Consider the following 21586-nt stretch of genomic DNA (forward strand, 5'->3'; position numbering starts at 1 on the left):
AACGGAGTATAATTCTCAGAGGCCACAGTACCAATGGAATCAGTGTGCTTATTGCAAAATGGAAGGCCATTATAAGACTGAGTGTCCGGTACGGGCACAAAATAATGCTGCGGCAGCTCAAAGAGGTCGTGGTGGTTATATGCAAAACTCTAGAGGTCGAGGAAGAGGTGCTATGCCTCCACAGACAAGTGATCGCCCTTCTAATTATTTCGACCAACGAAATGGACAATCTGCCCAACAGAATAGGTCTCAACAGTATCATGTTGAAGATTACTATGAAGCTAGTGAGGAAGGTCAGCCAAGGGAGTACTAGGACAGCCATGGACAAAGAGAGGGAGTAGTATCAGTTCCAGTAGATCAGAGTGGGCCTTATGTCGCAGTAGCAACATCAGGAATAGTCGAACCGTTTCTGTTGGATACTGGTGCAGCAAAAAGTTCTATCATACATGCGAAACTCCCTGGCGCACCTTTGTCTGGCTCAACAAACGTTTCAGTAGGTTTTTCAGGCGCCCCTGTTCACAACCCTGTTTCTGGTCCTTTGTCTATTTCTGTTGGACCCCGACAATTGAAAGCACCCCTGATTTTGACGACAGGTTGTAATGAAAATCTGCTTGGTTTAGACTTGTTAAAACGCCTATATGCGACATTGTACTGCTCTCCAGAAGGAGTACGTCTTACGTTGGGTAAAAGAATCATCTCTCCAATGTATTTGTCGATGGATGCACTTCCACCAGAGCTGCGTTCACTCCCTGATACTCTTTGGGCGACTGGTCCTAATGATGTAGGTCTTTTAGAAATTCCACCATATGTAGTAACTTTGAAAGCGAATGTAAAATTTCCACGAATTCCACAATACAGAATATCTAGTGAAGGTGAGCGTGCGCTCCTACTGATAGTACAAGATCTGATCAAGAAAGGCGTTATAGAAGAAACTAGAGGTAATGTCTGTAATAGTCCTGTACTGCCCATTCTGAAACGAACTGACCCAACAAAACCTCCAGTATATAGATTTGTAATTGATCTTAGAGAGGTTAATAAAATTGTGATTCCACAGTTTCCTGTGGTTCCAGACATTACTGCATTGTTAACATTGATCCCTGCTACAGCGGCATGGTTTTCGGTTATCGACTTGAAAAATGCCTTTTTCAGCATTCCGATAGCCGAGGAAAGCAGAGATATCTTCGGTTTCTCTCTAGGAGGACGAAGCTTCAGGTTTAAACGCGCTCCACAAGGTTATTGTGAAAGCCCATCCATTTACAGTCAAGCATTAAAAAGCCAGTTAGACTCATTTGTACTTCCTCCTGGTTCTGCTTTAATACAATATGTCGATGATCTTCTAGTGGCTGCCGATGACAAGGAAACTTGCAAAACAGCTACAATTTCTTTATTGCATCATTTGTCAAATTTGAATCATAAGGTGTCACCTTCAAAAATGCAATACTGTTGCCAAGAAGTGACCTACCTAGGTCATCTCTTGTCAAAGGAGGGAAGGAAGTTGACCCCAGAGAGAATAAAAGCAATTACACAGAAGAATGTTCCTAGCACGCAGAGAGAAGTACGTGCCTTTTTAGGTATTACCTCATATTGTAGGCAATGGATCCCAAATTTTTCTCTTTTGGCAAAACGTTGGTAGCTTTGACTGGGAAAAATGTTCCGAGTCCAGTGCCATGGTCTGCCGAATGCCAGGAGAGTTTTTCTGAGTTACGAAATGCACTGTGTTCAGCTCCTGTATTGGGTACACCCGATTACAGTAAACCATTCACGCTCTATGTCCATGAGAGAGAAGGTTGCGCGTTGAGTGTTTTGACACAGAAATTTGGTGATAAACAACGCCCTTGTGCGTATTTTTCATCAACATTAGATCCGGTAGCTAGAGCGTTGCCTAGTTGCTTGAGAGCTACAGCCGCAGCTGCAGCCTCCATTCGACAATCTGCTGGTTTAGTAATGAACAACATGCTAGTAGTTATGGTTCCTCATGCTGTGGATACACTCATGAATCGAACCAAGACGCAACACCTTACCAGTGCTAGATTATCAGGTTACGAACTGACATTGTTAGCGAGTCATATTCAGATCAAAAGATGCAATGTATTGAATCCAGCAACATTGTTGCCGACTAGCCAAGAGTCGAGTGATTCCGAACCACACGACTGTTGTTTCAGAACTGAGGAAGAAACAAAAGGACGAATTGATTTAAAAGATACTCCATTATCAGATCCAGATGGCACGTTGTATGTTGACGGGTCTTGCTTCAAATTGGAGAATGGTGATGTAACTGCTGCCTATGCAGTAACGACTTTGAGTACGATTGTGGAGACTGCGAGAGTGAGTCAGAATTCTGCCCAGGCTGCAGAATTGATCGCGCTGACAAGAGCGTGCGTTTTAGCCAAGGGAAAGAGAGTGAATGTGTTCACAGATAGTCAGTACGCGTTCGGCGTGGCCCATAGTTTTGGCCGTTTGTGGAAAGAGAGAGGTTTCATTACGTCCCATGGGACTAAGATCCAACATGGCCAGCTAGTTAATGACTTGTTGGAATCTCTAACCTTGCCGACTGAAGTTGCGATTGTGAAATGCAGTGCTCATAAAGCAATCACGGATGATGTTGGTCGTGGGAATGCTTTTGCTGATGAGACTGCAAAACAGACAGCTAGAAGTATGATGAGTAGAATGTATGTTGCAACGTCTGCAAGATGGATTACTGAGTCTGGAATGTGTGAGGACACAGTGGAAAGCGTGAAAGAAATTCAGAAAGAGGCGACTGAGGAGGAAAAGCGTGCATGGAAAGAGAGCACGGGTAAATTGGACTCGAGTGGGTGTTGGATTGACTTGTCGGAACAACAGCGTTGGATGTTGCCTGATGCGTATGTGCTTGCAGTAGTAACGATGGCACATGGAGCAGCGCACATCAGTTCTAAAGGGATTTGTAAGATGTTGGCTCCGGTCTGGAAGAATGATGGGATTAGTAAGTGTGCAGAGAGAGTGGTGAGAAATTGTATGGTATGCTTGATGCATAATCCTGGCAAGGGAATCCCCACACCTGCAGGTCACTTCGCTCCTCCTTCCTGCCCCTTTGAAGTGATCCAGCTAGACTTCATTCACATGGATCGTTGTAATAATCTGAAGTACGTCCTAGTGGTAGTTTGTGCGTTCTCCAGATGGATCGAAGCATACCCACTGAAGGACAATACTGCTTTGTCCACTGCCAAAATCCTCCTTAAAGAATACTTCCCCAGATTCGGAATGCCACGGATTGTATGGTCAGATAACGGAAGTGAGTTCGTAGGGAAAGTTATGCAGAGTGTGTGTGCCGGCCTAGGGATTAGACAGAAGTTTCATAGTGCGAATCACCCCCAGTCCGCGGGTTTAGTTGAGGGTTACAATGGCACCCTTAAACTGAAACTTGCTAAGATACAAGCATCCACAAATTTGTCCTGGCCAGATGCACTGCCTTTGGCTTTGTTATCAACAAGAGCAACAGTACATTCTAGAGTAGGGCTCAGTCCATATGAAATAATTTTTGGTCGTCCTGCAAATGTTTGGGGGGTACCTAGACCGAAAGAATTTAAGCAGCTGGAATACCCAATGTTAATTGATTATCTTTTCGACTTGACTGCTAAATTGAGCCTTATTCACCAACAGGTTTTCGATGCATTGCCAAAGCCACCGGAGAGTCCAGGTCATCAGCTGAAACCTGGGGATCAAGTAGTCATTAGAAATTTTGCAAGAACGAAAAATCTTCAGCCCAGATTCATCGGCCCTTTCCAAGTCTTATTGGCAACGAGAACTGCTATTCGAGTGGCCGGAAGGAAGAATTGGATTCATACGACACATGTCAAACGTGTGCCTCTGCCACTTCCTTACGACAACTGGGTAAAGAAAGGAATCAGTGCCTCTGAAGCAGAACAAATACCCAGGTTCATCCCTTTCAGTGATGCAGAACTGATCACTGATACATCAAACTCTGACTCTCCTCCTGAAACTGCTCTTTTGAACCCTGAACATTTGCCATCTGCACCAAAAGAACATTTGTCATCTGCAAACGCGAACATTGCAGCGTCGGCTGAAAATATATTGTTTCCAGATCAGACAGCTCCTGCAAAACTGAGATACAACTTGCGACCTCGCAATATGGACAAATAAAGCAGGAAACTGCCTATTTTCAGATTTGAATTTTCTATACATTGCCTTCAGCCAGGAAGTTTACTATTATTTTTGTTGTTTTAAAATTTTGCCTTGCCGTCTGGGTAGCCGTAGGGTCGTGGCTGTGTGCCTAGTTGAATCTGCGGGGGTCAGACACAAGGTCGACCTTTCTGTTAGTTCTGGGAACTCCCAGGGCTGATAGAGGCATTTTCATCTACGTACACATCATCAGTGGTCACGAGCGGATTGTAGAAGATGGAGCTTCCTGAGCCGCAACGAAAGAATGTAATTTATGTGCGCAGAAATAGACTGTACAGAATACTTCACAGCAAATGCTTTCTAATGCAATGTGCAGTTACATTTTTAATTGTTTTAATAATGTTGGTGGGTGGAATCATCTTTGGTGTACATTTGATTTTTATGCCGGTAACTACAGTACCTCCCCTTGATCCTACTACTTCTACGGTTTCTTCTATGCATTCTTTTCACTCGTTTCCTGAACACGAACAAGCTCGACGCTCAGAATTTATTAACAATACATTTGTACAGCTCTTGCATCAACACCAACTGGTAGTTAATACTACAGACTGCTGGGTGTGTGGCTTGATACCTCACACTATGGATAAAGGCATTCCCTATCTAGTCTTGCCTTTTAGCTACAATGGATCATTTCAGGCCTTTCAGACCATTTTTTCATATGCCCTTGAGACCTATCCTCCGCGTCCACCACGGTCCACTAAATACATCTCAGCCAACAAAGCTTTAGTCCAGGGAATTATTGACATGATTAAAGACGTCAATAATACTCTATCTTACCCTAGAGATGAATTACGGGTGTATTTGAGTTGGAACTCTACCGAGTATCGCCTTAGTTTGGGAGAGAGCAAGCGTAAAAGCTCCACTTCAGTCTGGGTCGTGCCTCACCGAGGTCAGGTCTGTTTGCAAGGAAATGGGAGAAATCTGAGAGCTCAGCTAGGGAGGAGTGAGTGCGTTGAGACTTACGTATTTCCGTCTAACTCCTCCCCTGCCTTCCTTACTGCTAGGGGTACTTACTTCATCTGTCAAGACAGAGCGTATACATGGCTGCCTGCTGACTTCTCAGGTTCATGTTATATTGCTCGATTGTTACCTCCGACATACACTGCTTCCTCTGATTATCACAAGACCAGAGTAGCAAGGGGTGTCTTCAGCAAGGAAGATACCGCTGGTCAGGAAGCTGGAGACTTCTTCAAAGGTTTCCTTCCGTTTTGGGGGCCTATGGCCAATAGTAGAAATCTACGTCAACTAACACGGGTAGTTGAATCTACTATTACAGAAACTGCTGGTGCCCTTAGTAACTTAACAGCTGAGCTTCAGGCGGATCGTCTCATGACGTTGCAGAACCGTATGGTTCTAGACGTAATACTTGCAGATCGAGGTGGGGTATGCAGAATGATCCAATCGAGCTGCTGTGTTTTTATTCCCAATAATGCTCCAACCGTCTATGAAGCGATCTCTAAGCTACACAAGATTTCCGACTCTATACACGTAGACAAGGGAAACTGGTCCTTCATGGAGTGGTTTGGGACTCTGGTATCAGCGTGGGGATGGAAGGTTCTGATGGTCATTGGTGTCATCCTAGTATTTCTGTTCTCATGCTGCCTTATTATCCAATGTGGTCCCGCTTTGTGTAGCCTCTGTGCTGCAACCTGTTTCAGAAAACCACCTGCATTAGGAGAAAAGGCACGAGACAGGATGATGATGCAACAACATGTCACTGACCTAATGAGCATAGAGTTAGATTCTGACATAGACTGAGTAATTGCCTATGTAAGGGCAAAAGGAGGGTCTGAGGTTCCGTGACGATTTGAACCCGTGTTTGTAACATTGTCGCAAATACATAATTTTGGTATCAGTGAACCGCAAATGATCCATTTAGTATATCCTGGTGTTTTCGCTATGCTACGAGCAAGAGCACTCCCGTTATGAACACATATCTGATCTACCCGTGGCATCCATCTTAGAACAAGGAAGCCATTTTGTATTCCTTGCCCTCACATAGTCAATGGACACGCAATGACCTCTTTTCATTTAAGGACACGTAGGCCTTAGCCGGCAATTCACCTTGCCAGTGACACGTGCACCTTAGGCCAGCAACGCTGTGGCAGCATGACTCGGCAAGAGCTGCCTCCCCAGCCTGAGGCCAGTCCTGCTATACTGGTTCTCGTGTTCGTTGGTCTGATCATGATTAGGCGGCCGAAGCTGGTAACCGTGCCCATTTACGACCCACAAACATCTCTTATCCTACTTTTCTATCTTATGCACCTGGCTCTGCTCCTTTCCTTCTGGGCCTTTATTAGGGGGAGGTAACGAAATTTACGATGAGGCGGTCCGGGTCTTGAATGGAAAGTTGACATGGGATTATGATGGAATAGTGGGAACCCCTCGTTCGTAATGTTTTGACATCAGATATTGTTGACGATTCCTGTGCAACGCCAAATATTTATTGTTTAAGATACAAAGGTTTTGGAATGTGCTAACATGTAAAGAATTTGCCTGAAGCCCAATATTCAGTATATAAGGAGCAACCCTCTTTGTACAAATTGAACAGGCTCCTAGATACTGCCCATGTGTAGTTTCTGTGACTTCTGTGTCCCTGCAGTAATAAACCTTTGGTCTTTGACGCCACCATCGAGAAGCCCGTGTTTCTGTTTGTTTGTGCACCGAGACAGGTTGAACTCCGGGGTCTTCGGGTGTTGTCCCTGACACCTCTGGACGGAACCAAAAAGTCCAGAACTCCACTAGTAGTCACGAACTTGGTCCCTCTGCTTTCAGGTATCATCCATCTTCGAGATCCAGGCTTGGATCCCTTCGAACTCTCTTCACTGGTCGCCTGCCAGCATCTTTCTTCCAGGCTCCTGGTTCGTCTACGAGGATTCCCGATGTCTTTTGAGACCTATGCAGCTGCAGCCCCTGGGCTAGGTAACTTCGGCATTTCGGTGCCCCAGCATAGCCTCACTATCCAAGGGTCAGGATCCACTTTCGTTTTCTCCCTACCAGGTCGGGTTCGCCCGTGAACACTAACTTTACCTTTACTAGCTATCATAGACTTTGTCCCGCATCCCGCGTGAGAGTGCACACTCTGCCCCCGAGTCCCCTGGGCCTCCTAGAAGTAATCTAACGATTCCATAGTCAAGTCCTAGCGATTCCAAAGCCTATTAGTACTGTACTTACCTGCTAGTAATTTCGCATTCCACTTTCAGAGTATATGGTTTTTCGTGCCCCTCGGGCATTTGTGCATACCGTGCTAACTTAAGTATTTTTATAAGAGTTTTGTTGTGTGCTTAGCTCCCGGTCTCATAAAGAGCCAGGGTAGTCTTGTTATAAATAAATACACTGTTTATTTTCATAACAACTTGTGTGGTGTCCTTTCACTGGGTGTTCAAGGGGTAATGTGATGGTAAAACAGCTGGCTTAACACGCCCTCTAGAGTCTTAGCCTTAGACTGCTCGTATCCATGCTACTAGGATAGCTGGTCTATAAGGTTGACTTACAACCAATCATCAATAAGGGTTGTTTGGACTGATATATAGTGATCACTAGAATAGTGAGCACTGCACATCAGGCCAACTTCTCACATTGGTGAGCAGCGGTTGGGATTTGAGCTTGCTGTTGTTTTACCACACATATCCTAAGAATATCTTGTGAAAGATCACATAAGTACTAAAGGTACATATAACTTAACTTAGAATACTCTGAGTTCTACTGAACCAGCTGTTGTAGCTCCTAGGGCCTAGCACACCCTAAACTACAACTCTAGCAAGGGATCAGTAGGAAAACATATAGTGTAGGTAAGTGCACCACTTACACCTCACTAGAAAAAGCATGTCTACCCAAGGAGAATCTACTGAGACTCCCCTTGTGGATGTTGACCCTCCACAGGTCAAATCAAGATATGCAGCTCTCAGTTTTCAGGAGATGAGACAAGTGTGTACCTCCAGGAAACTGAAACAGGGGTCTAACCCCACCATTCCCTTTTTAATAGGTCTCTTAGAGACTTATGATGCGAGAAAGCTTTCTCAGCTAGATGGGAATATGCCAGCCTTAGAGGGTACCTCTGGGGATCCAGACCTCCCCAACATTGTCAATGCAGTTGAGGAGGAGGATCAAGGGGAACTCTCTGGGGACGAGGTAGACAAAGGTCTTGAGGTAGTCAGAAGGCTAACTAGGGCCAACTTAGACTTGCTTGGGCTAGGATCTGGGGGACCCCCAGTACTGACCCTAAGTAGGCCTAACCTTGGAGTTAGGAGAGATAGATCTCTTTCTAGGGACTCCAATAGATCTCTGCACTCTAGTGCCTCTTCTCAGAGGAGAAGGAACTCTCCCCAGAGGAGATTGACTTCCCCTTAGAGAATGGAGCATGAAGCTAGGATGAGACAGGCTACTCTGAGGATTGAAAGGGAAGAAATTGCCCTGGCCAAAGAGAAGCTTGCCTTGGCTAGAGAGCAGCAGATGAGTGGGTTAGCTCCCACTGGTGGCAGCAATCTCCCAAGAGATAGAGAGAAGGGTTTAGATACTAAACACCTGACAAAGATAGTGCCCCCCTTTGTGGAAAAGTAAATTTTGCCATGTTCTGTGTCCCTACGCCTCATCCATCATATGTTATGTGTGCATGACCAATATGCATATGTTATTCCCCATGTCCGATTAATGACGCAATTACAGTTGTGTCCACCTTTAGTATGCTAGTTTCCAGTCCTCGTGAATACTACGAATATCAGGCCTATGTAAAGTTACGTTGCCACGTTTCTTAGTGTGCACGTTATTCCATTATAAAGTCCCCGTTTCCAGGCCTCAAAAGGGCCCGGACCACAGATTCAGCTCCTGTCTCCTGAAGTCTCGCTGAGGAGCGATACAGCCCCCACCTGTATCCTCGACCCTTCACTTACTTCCTGCCTCGCAGTGCCCGGTGCAGCCTGGCTCTGCCTCTGAGTCTGCCAAAAGTATGTTATAGTTCCAGTTATCAGTTCAGTCCTCCTTCTCTGCATTCCTAAGCTACTGAACTGCATCAATAGTTTCCGTCATTGTCTAGCCTATACGGCTCCACGTTAGAGAAAATACTGTATTTAATGGTCATTTAGTATTCTTCATTACACACTACATGTAGAATAATGCATGGTCCAGTCTTAGAATCAAGTTAGCCTTTCCCCTCATGACTTCTAGTTTATATCAACATGTTTCCTAAACATCAGATACTAGATAGGGTTTAGGTACAAGTCGCTCCGACCCTCCAGACTTTAGTCTCTGCTCCTAGCACAGAGTTCATAGCCCCCAGCTTCTCCTAGTGATACGTCATTGCCAGTTTACGCGCACCATCAGGTTAGAGGTCCCGGCTCCTTAGGTAGCCCCCTCCTATGTTTCCGCCCCATTCATGACATATTCTGTTACGTTTGCACCACATGTCTATGTATACGCCCGGTTACACCTACTCTTACTGTTATCTTTCGCGACTGCTACGCGTCACGCCTTCTGCTCCACCCACTGCTACGCCTACTGCAATGTAATGCTATGTGTTTGCGCTATGTATATAAGTTCATGTATTGTTATTAAAAGTTAGCGCGCTCATCCCAGACCCGGCCCCAGCAGCTGCTGGGCCTCTTTTCCCCTGCTGGGTCATCCTATGCAGGTTGTCCTGATCCTGTCCTTATGCTGTAATAAACCTGCAGAAACTCCTACTACCTCGAATCTTGACTCTTATTTATTGAGCTATCTGTTATGTTATATGCCTAGTCAAAAATAGGGTATTATTTATTTATTTACCACATAATGGCGCCCGAACAGGGACTTGCCCTTTCCCCACGCGTCGGTGAAGCCACGCCGACCCCCTGACCCTCTACAGTCGTGACGGAACTCTTCTGCGCAGTGGCAGATATTTCTGCTTAAGTATCCCTCAGGCCAACGGAGGAGACGGAGGAGGCGGTCCAGCATCCGAACGAGACGGCGGAGGAACGCGGCGAGTCCCGACCAGAGCCCAAGCCGAGAGTCCAAGGTCCGAGGTATCCGGAGGCCCACCCGTAACTGAAGTCCGAAGTCCGTCGTCGTCAGCCCAGTCCCGTCCGAGGCCTTCCGTTCTTGCTGCCTGGTGAGTACCATTGCTGGGGTAGTATCTAGACAGGACCAATCTAAATTGACTCCTGGTCCGTGGGTTGGTGGTACCCAGACTCACAAACGAAGTGTTCACCTAGGTGGATACGGGTCTTGATGCGTTCCTTTATGGGACCGGTATGTTCCGTACTGTTTCAGCAGTGCATCCAGTAATTCTAGTCTGTTCCGTTCTCGAGAAATTCTGTTCTGTTTCTGTTCTCAGTATTCCAGGTAATATTCTGTTCGAACTGTTATGTTATGATATTGTTTAATGTATTTCCAATGTCGTGGTATGCCTGAATTGTTTTCCCAATTGTTATTGTTCTTCGTGTACTGTATTGTGTTCCGATTCAAGTTTACAATGCCGCTCTTTTCAAGATTACGTCAGCTAAAAACTAGAAAGGGTTTATTAGAAGAAGCAGTTCCTGTCCCGCCTAGGGACAGTCCAGGTCACTTTATGTATCAGAAACATGGCATAAGCGCCATATTGTATCTAGATTTATGGGTAGAGTATACCAAACAGTTAGAAGAAAAGTATAGATGGCCCGTATCGGGTACATGGGATGCCGAATGTATCATGCGAGTAGAAGAAGCATTATGGAAAAAGAAAGCCAGACAGTCACAGAAAGATGCCATCGAGTTATGGCGTAAAGAAGCGCATAGAAGAACCGAAAAGGAAGTCAGAAAGTCAGAGTTAAGTAGAGAATCCCAAGAACGAGCCCAAGAAAGAGAATTAATCGAGATAGGTGAACGAGTCAAAGCCGAACAGTCAGACAGACAGAGGCATGCCCTCATTAAGGGTATGTATCCTCTTCTTGCCGAGGGCTTGCCAAAAGCGACCCCAGAGGCATCCAGTAATTTCCCGCCACCATTACTTCCGACCAAGCTACGTCACAAACCGACCGCAGCTGATATTTTTATTTCGTCCTACTTGGACGACACAGTCCCAGAATATGCAAGTCCTGTTCGCGCTCCGCCAGTTCCTGTAAATCAGGCACTTCCCGCTCCTCCAGACACCGGAGTACCTGTTACGGTACCCCCGGTCCAGCCCGCCATACAAGTCCAGCCTACATTTCCATTTCCCACTCTGCCAGGACGTAGAGCCTCAGTAGACGATTCTAGTTTAGGGGCTGCAGGAGGAGGTCCTCCTCAAACCCCGCCGCCACACAAGCGTTTAACGTTAGCCGAATTACATGCACAAGCATCACAGCGTACGCCTAGGTATCAGTCTGTTGCAGAAATAAGAAAATCCCTTGCCGAATGTTGCTATGATCCAGTCCCAGGCGAGGATAATATGGTTTTATATTCATTTCGCGTAAGAAAGGTGGCCGAGTATCTAGTCACCTTACCGAATATGAAAGAAGATCTAGACAGAATATATCGTTTCATCCGTACAGGGGATGATCCAGAAAGTATTAGCGAGACTATGTCTCAAAGGAAAGCCGAGATCCAGCTCATGATATTAAAGTTCCTGATCAATTGTCTAATAAGAGAACAAGATTACCCGTCTAAAGATTCCGCCGAAATGAGAATCCTGACAAGGTGGAGTGATAATATAGCCGAGGGTAAGCACAAGACCGTCGGTGCTATGGAGAGTATGTACAAGAAAATCCGTAAAGAGATAATAAAGATACACGAACAGCGTAAAGCAGCACAAGTAAGCGAGAAAGAAAGTATCTCTGATCCCGAAGAAGAAGAGGACGAGAATCCCGCCAGAATAGCGTATGTAGGAAAATCTAGATTTCCAGATCGCCATTTACGCCTAGAACCCAAGTCTATTTTTCATCATTCAGCACCAGAACAAGGTTCTCTAGAACAAGTATTTCAAGCTACCGATCACATTCTGAAATCACGAATCGGTTATAGTGAGTTAAGTACCATGCACGAACAAGAACTAGCCCGATCAGCAGTCCGATGGATTACTGATTCTACCACTTTTCCAGACGAAATAGTGGCACAAATGTTTCTGAAACTGCCCCCAGCCGAGCAGCGACTGGTGGGTATGTATATGATTCAGCACCTCATTACTCTGTATGAGGGTCAACACTCTGATCCAGGTCCGTTACATGATATCCTGAACGAGTTACTCCAGTACAAATGGAGAGGTCTAGGTACCGATTTAATTAGTGTCATTCTAGAACAGCGTCACAAATATAGAACGTTCTTGAACCCACATTTTGTTCATGTCTCACCCCCAGAAAGTAAATCATTCTATATAGACCGACAGAATCCGTTACGAGAAGTCCACCCAGTCAGAGGAACGGGTGGCGAAATGCAACGAGTGTTTGTATACACTCCAATAACAAAGATGGAACTTCTTGAAATGAAGAAATTAATTCCCTGTCATGACAAAGATCCAGCAGGGTTCCATAGAGAATTAAAAGACATGCTCCGTATGGGAGAATACACTTACCCAGATATCATTAAAATGTTAAAGGTCCTGTTACCCGCAGGGGTGTATGAAAAGCTAAAGGAAAAAGAATGGGAGGTGGGAGAGAAAAAGATCGATTGGACAGCTCTAGAAGCTGAAGACAAGGCACGAGTACCAGGTACCGGTCTTGGAGATAAATGTAAAGAATTACCAGAATTATTGATTCAAGTTTTACCCAGATTATTGACAACTAGAAAAGAAGACTGGGATGCAATCTCAGCCTGTAAACAGAAACAAGACGAAGATATTAGTGATTTTTATTCTAGATTTGAAAAATGTTTTAGTATTAACAGTGGTCTCAAGACAAGTAGTGAGTCATACCCTCACCTTTTCGTTACTAAATTAGTCGAGAATTCAAGTCCTCAAATTAAAAATCGAGTTTTGAAAGTCGAAAGCACCTGGCAAGCAAATACTCCGTCCCAGATGCTCCAGATGCTTCAATACCACCAGAATAGAATCAGAGAAGAGCAAGAACACGAAAGAAAACGTATGAAAGACACGAAAATGAAAGTGCTAGTTGCACAATCTGTTCCTCAAGACAGTCAGAAGAGGGGTCCGAATCAAGCCAGTCATCCTGCAGCTCCCGTTAAAGGGAACTGCAATTATTGTAAACAGCCAGGTCATTTTATAAACGAGTGTGCAGTTCTGAAACATAACATAGCTACTGGTAAGACTAAAGAAAGACCACGTCCGCCTAGACAAGAACAAGTTTCACAGACTCCTCAGTCACAGAATGCACAACAGACAGTTACAGCACCGCAGCCTATTGCTGCAACACAGCATGTCACATCACAGATGTACCAGTATGCACAGTCTGAGTATCCAGAGTATCAGCCATATTCATGAAACAGCCTAGAGAGGGAGGTAGGCTTGCCTCTCATCGAGATACCTGTAGATCAAGAAGGTCCCTATGTTCACAGTCAAGTATTAGGGAAAGACAGAAAGTTTTTGATCGATACAGGGGCAAGTAGGACCACAATTAGTCATGCCGAAGTTCCAGGGGCTCCGCTCTCAGGCTCAAGAAATGTTTCCCTTGGATTTTCAGGAAAACCCATTATAAATGAGATCTCAAAGCCAGTTACTCTAGAAGTAGGTCCATTGTCCCGCACTACTGATCTGTTACTTACTAAGTCATGTCCAGAAAATCTATTAGGCATTAAGACACTGAAAGAGTTAGGTGCAGTCATTTGCTGTTCCCCAGAGGGAATACGTCTGTTCCTACGTGACTTTAAGGGTCACTTTGTATTACGAGATTTTGATTCAAGATTGTCTAATGTCCCGCAGCATTTATGGGCGCAAGGTCCAACAGATGTAGGTTATATGCAAATCACACCCTATTGTGTGACTCTCAAACCAGGTGTAGTGTTACCACGAATCAGACAGTACAGATTGCCACCTGAGGCTGTAGCAGCCTTATCCAAAATTATTGACGAGCTCATGGCTCAAGGAGTAGTTGTAGAAACTGACTCCAATGTATGTAATTCTCCGATCATTCCAGTCATGAAACGTACTGATCCAAATTCACCCCCAGTATATCGATTAGTGATTGATTTACGAGAGCTTAATAAATGTATTATTCCGCAGTACCCAGTTGTCCCAGATATCTCTTCCCTGTTAACAGCCATTGATTCTGAAGCCACGTTCTTCACTGTCATAGACCTCAAGAATGCATTTTTTAGTGTTCCTATTCATCCAGACAGCCAGTTTCTTTTCGGATTTTGTTTAAATGGAAGGAGCTATATGTTCACACGCGCTCCTCAAGGTTTCACAGAAAGTCCTAGTATTTACAGTCAGGCACTTAAGAGACAACTAGACAACATTCACATGCCAACTGACACTGCCCTGCTCCAGTATGTCGATGATCTACTGATCACAGCCCGTTCTGAACGTGCTTGCGAGCGAGCATCACTTACAGTCTTGTATTTTCTAGCCGAGATGGGGCACAAGGTGTCCCCTTCGAAGCTTCAATTCTGTGTCCAGCAAGTGGTATACTTAGGACACTTACTGTCCAAGAGGGGTAGGCAGTTGACACCCGATCGTATCCAGTTAATAGCGAGTCTTCCCCAGCCCAGAACCCAGAAGGAGGTACGTGCTTTTATCGGCCTTACTTCTTATTGTAGACAATGGATTCCCCAGTATGCATTTCTAGCCAAGCCACTGATACAGTTAACGACACAGGAGGCAGCCGTATCGACTGTCCTCCCTTGGACATCTGAACATACACTTAGTTTCAACGAGTTAAAGAAAGCCCTATGTCAAGCTCCAGTTCTAGCTACACCGAACTACAGTAAGCCTTTTACACTTTTCGTTACTGAACGTGAAGGTACAGCATTATCTGTTCTCACACAAGATCAAGCAGGACAATCCAAGCCCTGTGCTTATTTTTCGAGCACATTAGATCCAGTCGCCCAGGCGTTGCCTGCGTGCCTTAAGTCAGTTGCAGCCACCGCACTAGCTATCAGACAAAGTGATTCCATAGTTTTAGGACATTCCCTGACAGTACAAGTTCCACATTCCGTGGAAGTTCTTTTAAACCGAACACAAACTCAGCACTTGACAATTGCACGTTTAACAGGTTATGAATTGACACTGTTCCAGCCACACATAGAAATTAGACGCTGCAACGTCCTGAATCCTGCTACACTGTTACCATCAGTCAGTTTGAACCCTGACCCACATGACTGTGTGGAAGTAGTTAACATTACGACAAAGCCAAGACAAGACCTGACAGACATTCCGTTACCCGATCCCGACCTGACACTTTATGTGGATGGTTCATGTATGAGAACTAGTACAGGAGAACTAGTCGCCGCGTATGCAGTGACTACTGACACCGAAGTTATTGAAACACACCGTATTGATACCCTGTCCGCTCAAGCAGCAGAGCTAGTTGCTCTGACACAAGCCTGTATACACGCCAAGAACCTGAAAGTTAATGTTTATACAGATTCACGTTACGCATTCGGAGTTGTACACGACTTCGGAGTGCTCTGGCAGGAGAGAGGTTTCATGACTTCTCATGGAACCAAGATTCAGCATGGTCTCCTTATTCAAGCTCTGTTAGATGCCATACATTTACCGACATCCATTGCTATCATGAAATGCAAAGCACATACGAAAGTTACTGACATTATTTCCCAAGGTAACGATCTAGCAGACCGCACAGCCAAGCTTACAGCACAGACTCTAGACATTCCAGTTAATCAGACACACACTCCAGATCCGACTACATGCATGACAGTTAAGGACCCTACACAAGATGTCATAGATATCCAGTTACATGCTACTCCCGATGAAATCAAGAAATGGTCCGAACAAGGAGGGGTCCAGACAGATCAAGGATGGTTAACGAAGGGTAGAGCCACATGGTTTCTCCCCGACTCTATGGTTCAAGTCATTATCAATACCGCACATAGTCCAGCACATTTAGGAGAAAAAGCTATGTTAGACAGTATCCAGAACATTTGGTTCAACAAGCATTTACGAGCTGCGGCCAAGCAGAAAGTCCGTACCTGTATGATATGTTGTCAGTTTAATCCAGGTAAAAGTGTCCCGGTGGAACAAGGTGGTTTCCAGCCTCCTGACCACCCTTTTGAGGTCCTCCAGATGGATTATATTCAAATGGAGCGATGTCGAGGTTTCAAGTATGTCCTTGTAGTAGTATGCGCTTTGTCCAGGTGGACAGAAGCATATCCAGTCCCAGATTACACAGCCGCGACCACTGCCAAGCAGTTGGTTCGTGAGTTTTTCCCTAGGTATGGACTCCCTAGAGTCGTGTATTCTGATAACGGTCAGCCATTCTCATCTGAACTCATGAAGCACGTTTCCCTGTTGTTAGGGTACCAGTGGAAGTTCCATTGTGTACGCCATCCCGAAGCAGCCGGTCTCGTAGAGAGACATAATCAGACTCTGAAAATCCGAATTGCAAAAGTCTGTAAAGAAAAAGGTGTGGACTGGCTAGTAGCTCTGCCAGTTGCTCTATTTTATATGCGCATGGTCGCACATTCCAGATCAGGTCTGTCCCCGTATGAGGTCGTATTCGGCCGCCCCCCTAACATGTGGGGTACTCCTAGACCCCGAAGTATTACCGATGTTTCATGTAATATGTTGACAGATTACCTAGCTTCCTTGATGTCTGCCCTCAACTCATGTCGTTCACAGGTTGCTGCCGCCTTTCCAGACAATACCGAGGTGGCACCGCATGAAATCGTTCCAGGTTCCCTTGTGATGGTCCGGAATTTTGACAGATCAAGTCCGCTGGAACCTCGTTGGAAGGAGCCACGTCAGGTCCTCTTGACCACCCGTACTGCCGTCAAGTTGGAAGGCAGGAAGGGGTGGGTCCACCTTTCTCATGTAAAACTTTTCAATGGATTGAAACCCGTTTCTAAAAACATTTCCAAGGAGTCCCAGGATTTTAAAGACTGCCAAGACATTGTTTTAAAGGACTGTCCCGCAAAAGACATTGTTACAACCCCTTCCCTGTTAGAGAAAACTCCGCAACAGGAGTATAAGCAAAAACTACGGTCTAGTAAGTCAGTCAGTTTGATTGTATAAGTCCTCCCCTAGGTGAAACGGTTAGATTGTTTCTGACATGTATAAAATAGACCCCCATAGCGAGAGAGTCAGTAAAAACTCAATTCAATGTATCGTTTTTCTAAGTTTCATATTATTCATCAGCCTAATGATTTCCTGCACCAGTTATGCCTTTTTCCTATATTTTCCAGTTTCTCATGTAAATAAGTCTGTTAATGCTACAGTAGAGCACACGTTTAGTGATCTGCCTCCTCACGAATATTCTTACCGCCTCGCTATGCGTAATAATTCGTTTATCCGTATGTTACATTATTCACACCAGACCAGCAATGCCACTAATTGTTGGGTGTGTGGTCGACTCCCCCCTTTCCAGACACCGAAGGGAGTTCTGCCACTTTTTCCTTATCCTTTTTCACATACTGGTTCGTGTGGAGCATGGTCCACGTTAACGTCATCCGCAACAGATATGTCTTTTCTTAACAGTACATGTTTCCCAGACAAGCAAGGTCTCCCCCACAGAACCGGGTTAGATCTAGAAAATGAAGTGTATAATTTAGGTAACTATTCGTCGAATTTCATGGTCCTGAATGTTCAGTCTGATACTACTCCAGACTCACCTGCTATTTCAGTACTACCAGTCAAAGGCGAATTATGTGTCCGTAATTATGGTTCTGTACACGTAGGCCATAGTGAATGTACTACTATTATCCAGTATAGTGACAGTGGGAAATCTAATTTTAAAGCCTCACGTCATTCTTATTTTGTTTGTGGTCAAACTGCATATGTTCATCTGCCCCTCGATTGGGAGGGAACCTGTTACATTGCCTTCCTACTACCGCCTGTTTTTCTAGCCCCACCTGACTACCATAGGAATTCCTTCCTAGTACATACTAGACACAAGAGAAATCTCCCGATTGTCGATTATACTGAAACTGCTGCAGAGCAATTCATTGATATTGATAAAGGTGTGTTCCCTTATTTAGGTACAGTTGTAAATAGTAAGCTAATTCGTAGGTTAACAAGAACCCTTGAAGCAGTAGTAGATGAGACTGCCTCTGCTCTAGGTAACTTAACTGAAGAGCAATCCCTTATGAGAATTGTCGTTTTACAGAATCGTCTCGTCCTTGACGTCATACTGGCCGATAGGGGCGGGGCCTGTAGAGTTCTCGGATCCAGTTGCTGCATTTTCATTCCAAATAACGCGCCGTCTGTTTATTCAGCTATAACCAGACTCCATAAAATTGCCCATCTGTTACATCAAGATCCAGGCACCTGGACATGGTCCGGTTGGTTCTGGAGTATAATTTCCGCATGGGGATGGAAATTCCTGTCCTTTCTAAGTCTTGCAGTAGCGATCATATTTAGCTGCTGCCTCTGTATACAATGTGGCCCTGCGATTTGCAGCATGTGTGCTACCTCTTGTATTCCTAGTCCTAAGCCCCGTTCTAAGTCCCGTTCCAAGATAATTCGAGACGAGCAAATGGTACTGTATGAAATGATAGACGGTATCATGAATATTGATGTTTCCTGATGGAAACGTAGTGACAAGGAGGGAATGTGGAAAAGTAAATTTTGCCATGTTCTGTGTCCCTACGCCTCATCCATCATATGTTATGTGTGCATGACCAATATGCATATGTTATTCCCCATGTCCGATTAATGACGCAATTACAGTTGTGTCCACCTTTAGTATGCTAGTTTCCAGTCCTCGTGAATACTACGAATATCAGGCCTATGTAAAGTTACGTTGCCACGTTTCTTAGTGTGCACGTTATTCCATTATAAAGTCCCCGTTTCCAGGCCTCAAAAGGGCCCGGACCACAGATTCAGCTCCTGTCTCCTGAAGTCTCGCTGAGGAGCGATACAGCCCCCACCTGTATCCTCGACCCTTCACTTACTTCCTGCCTCGCAGTGCCCGGTGCAGCCTGGCTCTGCCTCTGAGTCTGCCAAAAGTATGTTATAGTTCCAGTTATCAGTTCAGTCCTCCTTCTCTGCATTCCTAAGCTACTGAACTGCATCAATAGTTTCCGTCATTGTCTAGCCTATACGGCTCCACGTTAGAGAAAATACTGTATTTAATGGTCATTTAGTATTCTTCATTACACACTACATGTAGAATAATGCATGGTCCAGTCTTAGAATCAAGTTAGCCTTTCCCCTCATGACTTCTAGTTTATATCAACATGTTTCCTAAACATCAGATACTAGATAGGGTTTAGGTACAAGTCGCTCCGACCCTCCAGACTTTAGTCTCTGCTCCTAGCACAGAGTTCATAGCCCCCAGCTTCTCCTAGTGATACGTCATTGCCAGTTTACGCGCACCATCAGGTTAGAGGTCCCGGCTCCTTAGGTAGCCCCCTCCTATGTTTCCGCCCCATTCATGACATATTCTGTTACGTTTGCACCACATGTCTATGTATACGCCCGGTTACACCTACTCTTACTGTTATCTTTCGCGACTGCTACGCGTCACGCCTTCTGCTCCACCCACTGCTACGCCTACTGCAATGTAATGCTATGTGTTTGCGCTATGTATATAAGTTCATGTATTGTTATTAAAAGTTAGCGCGCTCATCCCAGACCCGGCCCCAGCAGCTGCTGGGCCTCTTTTCCCCTGCTGGGTCATCCTATGCAGGTTGTCCTGATCCTGTCCTTATGCTGTAATAAACCTGCAGAAACTCCTACTACCTCGAATCTTGACTCTTATTTATTGAGCTATCTGTTATGTTATATGCCTAGTCAAAAATAGGGTATTATTTATTTATTTACCACACCTTTAAGCAAGGGGATGACATCCAGAAATGGATGGCTGCTTTGGAAAGGGCCTGCACTGTGCAGTGCATTCCCCAAAGTCAGTGGGCAGCTATACTGTGGCTCTCCTTTGATGGTAAAGGTAGAGATAAGCTCCTCACTACAAGAGTGGAGGATGCTAATGATTACCAGGTCCTGAAAAATGCACTGGTTGATGGGTTTGGCTTAACCACTGAGCAGTACAGGTTGCTGTTCAGAGACACCCAGAAAACTCAGTTTCAGGACTGGTCTGACTTTGTTGATTGTGCCACTAAGGCTTTGGAAGGCTGGCTACTGGGTAGCAAGGTTACTGACTTCACAGGATTATATAATATTATTATGAGAGAGCAAGTCTTAAATAATTGTCAGAACCAGTTATTACACCAGCACCTGGTAGACTCTGATCTGACCTCTCCACAAGAATTGGGTAAGAGGGCAGACAAATGGGTCAGAACCAGGATTAGGCCCAAGAACCAAGGTGGTGACCAGAAAAAGGAATCAACCAAGCCTCAAGAGAAGGGTGGGAATAAATCTCCAGATCAAACCACATCAGGGCCCCAAAAATCCTCTGAGGGGGGTGGGTCCCAGAATCCTTCCAATAACCAGAAGAAGCCTTACTGTTATCCCTGTAAACAGGTGGGTCATTTAAAAACTGACAGCAGTTGCCCAAAGAATAACAATAAGGAGAACATACCCCCAGGTAACATTCCCAAACCTCCTGTTACTACTAGTAGTAATCCCCCAGGTGGTGGGAGTGCCCCCAAGAATTTGGGTGCATTTACTTTGGGAGTTCCTGGGGACTCTGGCCTAACCAGGTCCCCAAACTCAGATACTCTTGTCTGTGAGACTGGCATGGGGTTTGCCAACTTCACAACTTGTCCCAACACTTTGGGCAAGTACAGACAGGAGCCCCTCATCAATGGAATGAAAGTTGAGGCCTATAGAGATACAGGGGCTAGCATCACCATGGTGACTGAGAGTCTAGTCCCCTCAAGGCAACTTTTACCTGGTGCCACATACCAGGTGGTAAACATTGATGGAGTGAAGAAAACTCATCCCATGGCAGTAGTAAATTTCAGCTGGGGAAGTGTCACTGGCCCCAAGAGAGTGGCAGTGACATCCAACTTGCCTGTAGATTGCCTACTGGGGAATGATTTAGAGACCCTGGGCTGAGGTAGAGCAAGAAACCCATTCTAGAATGGTAAACCTCCATGGTAAGGTTAGTGGGGCAGTGTTAGCCACAGCCCCAGTCCAAGATGTCCTCCCTGAACAGGTCAGGAGGGTTGTGCCAGTCACAACCCAATCTCAGACAACTTCCTTCCCAGAACAGGTTGTAAAGGCTGTGATGGTCACAGCCCACACCCAAACTGAGCCCCCTCCTGAAAAGGTTGGTGGAGTTGTGATGGCCACAGCTCAAACTCAGACAGATAATAGTGTTGTGAAGCCTGAAACCATGGATCACTCCACTCAGACAGAGAGTATTGAGGAGGAAGAGAAATCTCCCTCCCACCAGACTCTAGGAAAGGATCAGCCTCCTCAGGGAACTGATCTGACCCCTTGTGAAGAAAC

This window comes from Lissotriton helveticus, chromosome 11, assembly GCF_964261635.1.
Source record: "Lissotriton helveticus chromosome 11, aLisHel1.1, whole genome shotgun sequence".
NCBI classification, from domain to species: domain Eukaryota; kingdom Metazoa; phylum Chordata; class Amphibia; order Caudata; family Salamandridae; genus Lissotriton; species Lissotriton helveticus.